The sequence below is a fragment of the Stegodyphus dumicola genome, chromosome 10 (assembly GCF_044657685.1).
Source record: "Stegodyphus dumicola isolate Sdum_Otavi_A_Nest chromosome 10, ASM4465768v1".
NCBI lineage: Eukaryota > Metazoa > Arthropoda > Arachnida > Araneae > Eresidae > Stegodyphus > Stegodyphus dumicola.
The window spans coordinates 77,094,944-77,108,318 of NC_140777.1; positions in this window are offsets into that span (position 1 = coordinate 77,094,944).

The following is a 13,375-nucleotide window of genomic DNA, read 5'->3' on the forward strand; positions in this document are numbered from 1 at the left end:
TTTTTACCGAGTGGGAGCAAAATAAACTTTCAGGTTAAGGCAACCAAAAAATCTGTCTTCCTGCAGCTGGCCGATTTGATTCTGTCTTGCGTAGAATCTCTAATTTTAATTGTAAACATTTTAATTGTTTTAACCGTATTTGGTGTGTTATGTTCTTCTGTATTTTAAAATTTTTAATGAAGAAGTTTTCAGTCATTATATATTTTTCCTTGCCGCGAAGTTAAACCTGAAATAATTGAATAAGAATATATCTCTAATAAAAATCGTGGAAATAACTACAAATGAAACGCAGCAAAAATGTGTTAAAAAAGTTAAAACACTTGCTTCATCGTTGAAAGACCAGTTACTTAACTACATTTATGAAAGTTGAAAACAGCTTTCGTGATTAGTAACATTACTGAAAGTGTTACTTTTTAGAGTTTAAATGAATTCTCCCAAGAATGTGGAAAATATCTCACGTTAAAATTACTCATAATATGGGAATTCTGTCCCGAAACCAGAAGGAAAAGAATATGATTTTTAAAATTTCTGAACAAGTTCCATTTTTTAAGGTACTAACAGTTAGTTTCTAAAGCATGTTTTTAGAGAGAGAAGACAAGGAGTTTTCATAGTTTACATCGCTCCCAGTAAAAATAATAATGTGAAATTTTTGAGCCAAAATATTTTTAAGACAGGTACTTCTAATATCTACTCTTGATATACTTATGATTATACTTATATACTACTATATATATATTATACTACTATATATTATACTATATATATATTATACTACTATATATATACTATATATATTATACTACTAAATATACTACTATATATTATATACTACTATATATATATATATATATTCTTATACTACTTATGATAACATATTCTAACATTATTGTACAGACCAGTGTTTCACAAATTGTGCGCCCCAACGCCCTAGGGCGTCGTGAAGTAAGGCCAGGGGTGACGCGAGGCACCTCATGACTTGCATTACGGAGAGATATGTCTTACGCTGAACGCTAGGCCATATGTTTCACTAATTATATGTTCATTAAAATGTTTCATTAATTTCTATTATATTTCTTGAAATAATCGTTCCTTGAGTTTTATTCTATTTCTTGAAATAATAATTCCTTAAGTTTTACGAAATATTTATATTTCAGTTGTCCATTTAATGAAATTTAAATTATATTTTTAACATCTTTATTTCTCCTTTTAATCTAATTAAGTAATTCTTGTTCTCGATTTCATTTCTTAAAGCGTGATTTTATTCTATTACTTAGTTCTTTCAATTTGCAAATAATTATGTGTTATTGCATCTGATTTGTATTCAGTTATTTTCGTACATTTTTTGTTACCTGTTAATTCCGTTCTCTTACGATTACTATACAGAGTGATTCAGAATTCATCATGAATATTTGGTTGGGAGGTAGGGAATAGGAAAAGAAGATTTCACATAGGAATGCATGGGCGTATATGCCATGTAGTAGGGCAAAATGCTCCTAGTTCAATGATGGAAAGAACACATAAAAAGGACGTAGTAAGGAAAAATTATTTATTATTTTACATGTAACATTTCTTTGCATCGGTTTTAGAGACTTACAAGAGGTGCTCGAACTGCTGACCATGCACTAGAATGCATGACTTACAACGGCGTTGCGTGGACAACCAGACCTTCTGGAATATTCTGGCATTTACATGCATATCTGCAAGTTCATTCCATGTATACAGGTTCATGTTACTTCTACAAAGTCACCTAATCGAATGGCGACTGGCTGCACACCTTTCCTTTCCTTTTTCCACTATTGTCGTGTGTAGCTTGCAGATAGCAAGCTGTATACCGTCATGAATTAATAAGTACATTGCAGGTACAGCAAATGCATGAGTGTGTCTGGAGGACAAGATGCAAAGTGAAAGAGGGCGTGACTACTTTGTCACGTGAGGCTATAGCGGCGTCTGGTAGGCTGGAGAGATGCTGGTACAAATTTCAGGAACAGTGTGCATTTTTACAAATATTTAGTGCATAAACACATCAAAGTTCATTTTTCTCACAATTAGAAAGACTATATACAAAAATAAAATAGGCTGCACACGTCAAACAGCTGTGCTTATGTATGGAAGTTGTATACACACAGCGCCCTCTACACCACCATGCGTTCGTCTACGCGCATACTTTCCTATGTGAAATCTCCTTTTTTCCTTATTCCCTACCTCCCCACCAAATATTGATGATGGATTCTGAATCACCCTGTATTTGTCCCCAAAGCATTGGCATCTGTTTACATTTCTTTCTTCCGCTCGCGATCGTAAGTATCGAACTCGTACGTGAGCGAAAGACGCACAGTCTTATGTGTCTTGAAATTTCTTGAAAAAAAAAAAAAAACAAGAAAATTTCGTGATCACGATGAAATATTGCAATAATTTGATGAGTCCTCACTGATATTTCGCAAAATGAAAGGAATTTTATTAAACGAGCAAACCGATAGTAACGATAGTTCAAGTTTGTGTGATTAGGCATCGACAACTGGTTAGGAGAAAAGGAGTAAAAATAATGTTTCTAACAAGGAGAACTACTTTCATTTTTTATTTCAGTAGAAGTAAACAGCAATGAAATGTGTTAGTTCTCAATAACACCCAGCTAGAATCTGCCCACAGCGAATTGCAAAAACACGCCCACTATCGCAGAAGAGCTTATTAGGAAACGTTGTGGGAAAATTGATTTCTAAGTTACCTCTAATCAACAACACTATTAGTCGAAGGATTTAATGTATATCCCGGGATCTCAGTGTTAAAATGAAATGAAATTAATTCGTTATGCAACTAATTTAGGTTACTGACAGTCACAAAGACGCAACTCTTATACGTTATACACTGTTTCTCGATGGGAATATTACTGTTGAAGGTCTTGTGTGCTGTACGAATCTTAAAAAAGCTCGACTTCTTTGAAATTCGTCTCAAGTTCATAATGGAATATGATTTAGTTTGGAATTAGTGCATCGGTGTATGTACTGACGGCGCTTGATGAGGGTCCGGTCGCCATGGAGGACTACAGACACTTATTTGCAACAAGACAACACATGCTGTTTGGGCTACAAGAAATCTCTTACACCGAACTCAGTCTTCAGTTGAATTTGGCATTAGAATGTGTCGTAGATGTAGTAAACTACATGTAAAATAGACCTTCGAAAGCAAAAATTTTAAAAAAGCCATGTTAAGGTATGGAAGATGAATACACGGCCTTGCTACACTAAGGCAGTTGACGATGGCTTTCGCGTGGCAACGTACTGTCTCGTGCGTTTCATCTGCATCTAGAAATTCACACTTTTGAGCAAGAGTAAGACCATGCAATCGCTAAGTATTTTGTCGAATCAGACATTTTGCTGAAACTAGCAGATTATTGCGACATATTTAAGAAAATAATGTCTTGAATGTGCCTGTACAGGACAATGTATGCACATCTTGAAAATTGCAAGAAAGATTTCAGCGTTTAGGAAAAAATTGCAATTGTGAATAAGAAAATTGAATGACAATGGTGTTCAAGATTGGTTTTGTACATTGTATCAATACACAGCTTCTAACAAAATCGTTGTTCTACAGGAACTGCTGTCTCTTTTCATAGAACAGTTTTCGAAGCTGACTGACGGGTTCCCAAAATACTATGCGGGAGCTAATGTAGAAATTTGTATTAATTCAAGATTCTTTCCATTTTCTAATAACCCGGCACGTATTTTACTTTAGAAGACAAAGAAAATTTAATTCAACTCTTTTCCCATAACATTCTGAAAACGAAATTTGCTTGCTCAAATGTAATAGAGTTTTGGATTTCAATCAAAATTGAGTATCCAACTTTAAGTTCTAAAGCTCTAACGATCCTCAGTCCCTTTGCCACATCCTATCTATGCGAAGCTGGATTTTAAGTTGCCGCTCTAAATAAGAATCAAACAACTCTCGAAAATCTGTGGGAAACAAGAAATGAGAATAGCTGTAACAAGCCTTCTTCTGCTTGGAAAAATGGGTTGGAATCAACAAGTTCACCTCTAACACTAATTTTCTAATTTGCGACTGAGAGTTTATTTTATTTGCATTTCATTTGTATGTTTTTTGATCAATAAAAATTATACTTTTTCATTAAAATATCGCTTTCATTTCTATGTCTGATTAACGTTTTAGTAGAAATATTACAACCGATGGGCCGTAAAAAAAATGACAAAACTGCAAGTGCGCTGCTTATTAAAATTTTTTGGGAATAAATATTTGCTGTAAATTGTTCGATAATTTTCGGAAACCCTGAAAATGATCTCCTCAGATTAACAACATTGTTTAAAACTATGTTAAATTACTATGTTAATTAGTACATAAAATTATCTATTTTAGTTAAAGGCCCTTAAGTAAATTTTATCTCATTTAAAATGGATTATTAGAAACCAATTAAATATATAAAAGGAAATACTTTTTGATGTAATGCACATTAGCAGCTCAAAAGCAAATTTGATCAAAGTGCAGAGTTCTTAAATTACAGTAGCTACATAGACCTACTATGCTGATCTCATTTAATCCAGCAAAATGTAAAACAAGTTGAACTCACAAAGAATATGTAAAAGATACAACTTTAAAATTTTCTCAAAACCTTTCATGCCAATTAGGCACGTGTTTCAAAACTCAACATTCATTCGCAAAGTTGTATTTACGTTCTTCATGTAGCACAAAAGTCTGAAAGTCTGTGCTGATTTAATGTATGCGAAGGTAAATTATGCAAGCGACAAGAGTATGACTTGAAATTGAGCCATAACTATCGATTTAGACTACAATTAAGGGAATGTATAACATGCATAAATTATCCCTTGGGTAATACGAGTTGTAATTATCCAATATTATCAGTTTCTCAGTTATCCTGCCTTCATCCTGTTATCTACAGTGCGATTTAATATGCTCACTAATTATAGAATACATTTATCATGCATTTAAATATGCAAATAAGCTACTAGCAAGCTCATAGCACAAACAGAAATCAATAGAATAATACTTTTAGTCAAATATTATTCCTTTTAACAGCATCAATTGAATGCTAAGTATCGATCATTGAAACAGAGCTAAAATAATATTATAATGCGATTCAATATGTCAAACTTATGTTAATTACTAATGTCGTGGTGATTTAATTGCCATCTTGCTTAACTACGTAATACATGTTCTTGCTTCATTTACTTATTTCAATTTTCGTCAGAGCGTATGTATTTCACCAAATGCACATATAGTTGTTGCCGTCTGAGCTACTTAGTAGTTTTCAGGGATACTGTAATGTGAAATTATATCGTACTTTTCACAAATATTTTCTAGTAGGGAAAAAAATAGACAGTATTTGTATATTAAATGCACAGAAAATGTCATCAACATAAGTGTTTTAAAGTGTTTCTGAACTGCAAAGAAGAATAAAGCACATGTTGTCTTAAAATTCCGAAGAAAGAAAGCAATGATCAAACAGCATACTGAAGAGTAATAAAAAAAATAGGGCAACATCAGGAATTCTGTTTTAAATAAAATATCGACATAAAGGAGAGCATTTAACAACACAAGTAAGCAATTAAATGAAATTAATACGAAAACTTGCGACGATTTCATTCTTTAATGATATATCCATACCTTCATTTAGGATTTGGATCTGGAATCATTATGTTAAAGCACACTAGGGCTACTTGCCTGCTTCATATAGGATCTCCTGATTAAGACTATTAACTGCGTGACGTAAAATTTCTCACCAGAAAGGCACACATTATTATTAAACTAGGTTTATTAACGAACTAATTATTGACGTATATACAAACAGCTGTATGTTGGGAATCGTAGCACTTCGCGTTTACATTCGTTCTCCTCTTTGGCTGCGGCTTCGCAAATTTGTGCCCCCTAACATTGGCTTTATTTCAACGCCATCTCTTGGCGGCTTACATTTTCGGCTGTTTTGATGTAGAAATTGCCCCGATTTTCCAGAAGTATAAATTAATTTTCTAATTACTGTATATTTATAAGCGAAATTCGCACTACACATTACGTTCATATTAATCTTATAATGCACAATAGATATTACTGATACATTAAAATTGCATATTACGCTATAAAATTGACATGATAATAATAACATTAAAATTCACATAAATTCTTCAAATACGCTAGAGATAATAATGAAAATTTATCTCTAAATGTTTTCGAAATATATGATACATTTGAAATAACACTGATTCATTATCAATCCTAAAATGGTAAGTCGTAAAATAATCACAAGTTAATGTAATGCACGGTATGTCTCTCAGCATAATGTTCAATAAGTTTGTCAAACGTCCAGAGTTTTTTTGTGGCCTTGTCAGCAATCCCATGCCCGCAGACAATAAAGAGGAAAGTTCTAAGTAAATCGTTTCGAAATTTGCTATCGTTAATCCATACGAATAGATCTTAGCAGATTTCGTTAAGAATCGGGCTAAGTAAATGGTTGTCACCATCCTCATCATCAGCAGAAATGAACTCGCATTTCCCTTGATTTAGTCCCTTCACATGAACTGCGGCGGTGAAATACTGACCTCGATCCTTTGCTTTTAGTTGTGTTATTCAATTATCACTGGGTAACACTTCCGTTATTATATAAGTGATCCTCGATATTTCGGCTGTGTTTTGGTAGGTTGACTTGTAGCTTTAGGAGGGCATCTCATCACAAATATTTGCTCAAATATTAGTGTATGACATATCTTTCTATCGAATTTGTCTTTCATTTTCGTTTGCTGCTCTTCAATTCTTCCCTGAACTTGTTTTTGTACTTCTCGCGGGTTTTTCCTTGTATCTACACTCTTCATCTACTAACATTTAGGGGCACCATTGTTAAATCTGATCTAATATCCGTATGATGCCTTATTTGTAGTTCTGATTTAGCATGTTGTTCACATTTCTTTCTATTTCTTTCATTTTGGAATCCCAATCTCTCTGCTATTTATCCGATAAACACAGAACCAGATTTAGACATGTTAAAGCCCTGAGCAGTTTGAGATATGGGAGCCCTCTATAAGTCTGTTACAATATATTTTAATACTATTTATACTGCATTTAAATTTTCGGGAGCTCTAAGCTATAGCATGTGTAGCTTATATGTAAATCGGGTCCTGGATAAGCTTGTCATTATCCTTTCTAAATTTGTAATTAAATTACTTTTGACGTGCTTAACCATACCTTTGGTTGGGAGTGTTTAATACAGTTCACGGTATGATGAATTCCATTGTCTGTACTATTCTTCTTAAATTTATGGTGATTAAATCACTTGCTATTCTTTCCTATAGAAAAATCAAAGTCCTTCAAAGACTTATATAAAGTCCTTCAAAGACTTTAAAACATTTTTCGCACTTGCATTTTTAACTGCACAAATTATCACATATTCTGTCATGTTATAAACTGTCACTATCTGTTGTTGAATATCTCTTGAACGCTTTACGAATGAACTCAAATGGTTTATTATAATAACAAACGGTCTTTTACGAGGTTTTATTAGATATAACAATTCTTATTGTTTACCACATTTTACTTTATTCATAAGGCATTCAATGCAAGCTGATGTGTGACTACTTTATATCGTTTCATGCCTGGAAACTGATACAATTCCTTAATGTTGCTAACTGTTATGTCTACACAAAAGTGGTCATATAAATCATGAAATTTCACTACTGGACTTTTTCTAATGCTTTTGGAAATCACTTACAGAAATCTCTCTTTTCCATTCATCACAGTTTTCCAAAACAACCTTTTCTTTTTAAACATGTTGTAGAGACATTAGGATTTTGTAGAAGTAAGAGAGATGAAAAATATGCAACCGCCTTCGCCGGGAATCGAACCAAGGACCTCTGAAATACCGGCTCAGTGTGCAGAACCACTACACCACGAAGGCTCGCTAGGGAAGTGGGAGAAATACCTTATAATGTAATTTATAATTATTCGTTTATTCTTTTCAGTTCGTTCATCTTGTTTCTTCTTGAAAATATCGATAATATGTTTCAGGTCTTGGTCAGCATGCTGTATCTTAAATATTTTTTCTTCTTCCGTTAGGGCCTGCAAATTTCCAGAAATGCAACTATATACTTGCCATCATGTTATGTGCTTCCAATACTGAAACTGTACTCAAACATGAGACAGCTGTCCTCTTGACCATGCTTTATCTCAAAATCACATTCTTGAAGTAAACCACATTAACAGGCTATTTGATCATTTGTACTTTTTTTCACATTCACCTTCAATCTTACACCCTCCTGTGTAGTTTTCTTCTGGGCTAATGTACGAAATTTTTCTTTAAATCTGCTGTTATTATGCCCCATGTTGATGACTGGGAACATCGATCTACCATCAGTAACGTCCAATACTTAATACGAATCTCTATGTGTTTTAAAAATATTATTATGAAATTATTATTATATATAGGGACATGCAAAAGATTTATCATATTACTTTTTTATCCCCAACGTATAATATCAATATATAATTTAATTTGCTTACACTCCACTTTCAATTTTCAACTGCGAGATTGGAATTTCATTAGTATGCCATATGTTAAACGTGTTACATATTTTCCCATAAGCCAACATTTGATGATTTAAAAATATCTCTAATTAGGTTATATGTTTGTGCCTCGTCATTTACGATAAAAACTAATTGCGGTTGCTTTGATTTCTTTGGTATCAGCGCAGATTCGTGATTTGCATTTTCGATTTCAAATGCGTTTCTCATTGTATCGGATATTGAAGAGACTATTACGAGGCTATTGAAGATTTGATCAGACTAATATTGCTTGCTGTATCGATAAACCATTCAATCGGTTCACTATCGCAAATCTTTGCTACATCCAATATGCTGAAACGTCAGAAAATTCACCATGGTTCATTGCTACACTCTGCTTTAATCTTTTTTCTTATCTTCCATCAATTCTACGCTACTCCCAATCTGATGCGGAAGGCATTTGGAGTCACAAATCGGGCTATAATGTTTACGCTTCCATGTCAAGTAATGTTCTTTTAATTTACATTATCGAAACACATAGTTTTTTTGAAGGCATGAACAACGTCTGCCGTTTCGTGTTAGTTTTTCGACATTCTCCCCGCGTTCTTTATTACAGTTTTCAGAATTGTGCTCAGAGACATTGCAGAAAATTCGAATTTTCTGAAATGCACTCAGTGCGGTTGAGTTAGGAATCGAATCTCGTTTTTTCTCTTTAAAATTCTGGAATACATTTAACGTTTCAGAACATTTATTAATTGACTGTTTATATTCTGCGCTTTTAACTACTTTATAGTCTACGCTGTTAATCGTTAACATCCTCGGCTTGTTGAAACAAAAATTTTCCTTGTCATATTTTGATTTCCTACTTAAGAAATTTTAACAACTTTGTTATGTACCAAGTATCATCTCTTCCGTGCTGTACATATGTTACCGTGAAAGACCGAAATTGGAGAATGTCGACTTTCACCGGAGAATATCAACATTCACCAAATATGTCGGTGAGAGACCGAATATTTCACTACATTCTTGTATATTCGGACCCTCACCGGTGTATGTCGACAATCACAGATATGCTCTGGTGAAAGTCGAAAAGAGAGGTCATAAAGTGCCATAATAGTTTAATTTGTTGCAATAAATAAGATTTGAATCCCATAATTTAGTAAGTTTTTTATGACTGTTATTTTATTTTCTCATTTAGAACGTACTGTATAATTAATTAAGTTTTTATCTTCTGTTATTTTCCTTTCTCATTTTGAATGTATTGTGTGTTTTAGGTTCTCATGTTCTTAAATTCTTATTTCAAGTTTCAAGTGCGTTTATTCGCGACTGAATTACGGAGAAGAAAAGAAAATATAATATTGTTATATGTTCAACATTCACCATTAGTGCATGGTGAATGTCGACATTGACCGGTGTAAATCAGAAATAAGAGGTTTTGGAAAATATTTCGGACATACACCAAGAGACTATGTGAATGTTGATATTCACCGGTGAAAGTCGACATTCTCCAGATTTCGGTTTTCACCGTAACATATACAATAGAACCTGGAACAAGTTTGGTAAGTAATGCTTCCAACCAGAAACTCCGTTATGAATTCAATTCAACACCAGAATTACAAACCGCGTACTTGAATTTCTGTCGTACCCTTAACTCCCGTAATTGTTTCAAAAATAGGCCAATTTTATTGGACTTGAATTTGGCAAATGGTTAATATGATACCTCCCTATAATAATTGCTTTCTTCGCGTAGCTTTAAGCAATGCCACTGCTTAATCATAATTTTTTTCTGACACCAATGATTCTTGAACACTTATTAAGGCTAGTACCTTAAAGAAAGATTTATTATATTTATCTACTTTAGATAAGCATTCAGTTATATTTGTCTACTTTAGATAAGCTTTCGTTGTTATGAATCGGATTAAGCAACTATGCTCAAAATTTTATGAATCTTCTGGAAATCACCCTCAAAATGCTCTACGTAAAGTTTCGGGATATTTATTTTGTTTTTCTTTTGTTCGCTATTCGAATTAAGTGAAGAATTACTCTTCAACGACAAATCCTTGTTATTCCTATCTGAATACTGGAGATAATCCTTGACTTTCGTTTCCGCGCAGATAATTTTTCTCTATATTTCTGATTATTCTCAATTTTCATTTCGATATCTGAAACTTCAGGAATTATCTTATTATCCTCAATTTCTTGATATAACTTAAATATCTGTCCTGCCTATTCTTGACGATTCATCCCACATATTTGTAATGATTTTATGTATTCAAGATCTTGTTTCAGTAATCCAGATATTCAGTTAATTTATTTGTGTAGTTAATCTTTTTAATGTTTAGCGTTTCGTTTTCGCTTTATCTAAGATTAGGTTATGGGTTATAATTTTCAAATAAATTTTCCAGTGTGAAGGCGTAGTTTAAAAGGGAAAAGTTCTGTTTTGCAGTTTTCACATTGGCTAATAATAGTTTCGAAATTGGCTGTTTAGGTTACATTTTGCAAATTATCGGCGTCACTAGAGTTATGCAAAGGATTGAAAATAGAAGTATCCGATTTGAAGTATAAAGGTAAGGTATTATCGACAAAGAATGTTAAGCAAATTCGAATATTACACTAAATTTGGCAATAATGAAAGAAAATTGAGCAATTGACTATAAAAAAATAAACAAGTACAACACGATAATGAATCAGTAAAGTATTTTAAATATCCCATCATATCTTCTTCAAGATTTGATATGCCGAGAAATGAAAAAAAAAAAAAAAATAAAAAAATAAAAAATGTTGTTGTTGTTACTTATGCTCAATTGTGTGACGACGTAGTCAGCCGAAGCCTACGAAATTCCTCGTGGCGAGAAGCGCCAGAATATGCCTGCCGTTGGCAACAGCCTTGAGCACCATTTAGGTGACAGTCTGATTTAGATCAGTTCTGCACCCCAATTTTGATTGATGCTCATTGAACGGGAGTTGGTTTGTTCCCCTTGAAAGGTCAACTAATTTCCGATCCATAACAATGATTACTTGCAATTAATTTAATTCTTGCTCTTAATTTATTCCTTTCAAAATTGTTATTCATGATTGAATTCCAATCCCCGTTAAACATTTTTAATAATTTACATTCAAGTTACCTAAAAGCATTTTTCGAAATTGAACTTACTAAGTATGGATTCACTCTTTTCATATCATTCTACTATAATTAATCTTAGGAGGTAATATAATCAATTTTATTTAGTAAATATATATATATATATAGCAATAGAGAAAATGAAGGAAATTATCTCCTAGGAAATTCGAAGTGAAGTTAGAGTGCAAAAGTGTGCTATTGTGGCAAAAACTGGCAACTGAGAAAGCATTTTTAAAAGCTAACATACACTGTTGTGGAAATATAATTGGAATGAATAAAGAAACAGAAGTGTAAACTAAAGAGTAGAATAAAGGGAAGTATCATTACTGATTCCATGTAAGAATCTCGACCCTTCATGGGTAATCGAAATATTTCTACGCAACCATCAATAATTCATGAAAAAAGCATTTCATCATTTATTAAAACGGATAAAACAAATTAAAATAAAAATAAAATATAAAAAAATTAAATTAAAAAAATTACGTTTACTATATTCCAAAATCAAAAGTGTTGTACTTAATCAAGAATGTAAAAAACTAAAGTAAACATGATACAAAATGAATAGCGGTTAAATGAGTAAAATTCTAGTTTCTTACAGTTAATTGAATTCGGCATACATTTCTTAATATATCGGTTTTCAGACTTAACTGTTTCCTTCTTTCATATTTCGAAACTTAGGTTTAATCCAATAAAAAGTGCAATTATTTTCTGATTTGTTTTTAAAATGTGTATTTTTTAGCAATTGTTTATAAATTTTTCAAAAAAGCTTTCAATTATAACCTATAAATCACCATAAATCAATCACCATAAAGTAGGAGCCTTACCTTTCCAGGCACAGCTGAAATGAATTAGATTCGTTTATTCAAAATTTGCTAAGCTATACTTGAATCTATATATTGGTTCGTTTTGAAATATGGCACGTTTTTTAAAAGCGATAATAAGCCAAATGTGTTTTTCGCACGTTGTTAAAAATTATTTGAAATACTGTACGATATACCTTTCTTCCGCTCGTGCACAATAAAAGGAAAAGGACATTAGGTTACAAAAAAATTTCACGAAGTGGTCCAAACTGAAAAAACGCGACAAGAAAATTTTTCATAAATTTATCGGTAGGTGTCTCACCAAATTTCAGAAAATTTGATATCTATGCTTAATTTGTGCTTTAGAATTGAAATATGGAAAAAATCGGCATGTCATTTAAGAAAAAAAGAAGAAATTTGTGTCCAAATGGGTCTGTTAGAAGAATGCTCGATAGAGATCTAATATATATCCTAAGTTGCGTTTTACAGACAAAAACGGAAGTTGAATTTCGTCATTCGTCCAGTAGAATTGGAGATATAGAACTGTGTCTTTTTGTTTTTGTTTTTAATTTCTGTGCAGAGTTGTCGATTTTTCGTGACGTCTGTACGAACGTATGTACGTACGTACGTACGTACGTATCTCGCATAACTCAAAAACGAGTAGCCTCAGAACGTTGAAATTTTGTATATAGGACTGCTATAACACGTAGATGTGCACCTCGTATTTTGGTTGCAATCGGCCGCACCAAACGTATATAAATATATTTATATATATATTTTGCATGAGGTTTAATAAATACATATATAAATATATTTATATATATTTAATAAATATATATATATATATATAAATATATTTATATATATTTAATATATATATATATATATATATATATATATATATAAATATTTATACATATATTTTGCATGATTTTGCATGAGG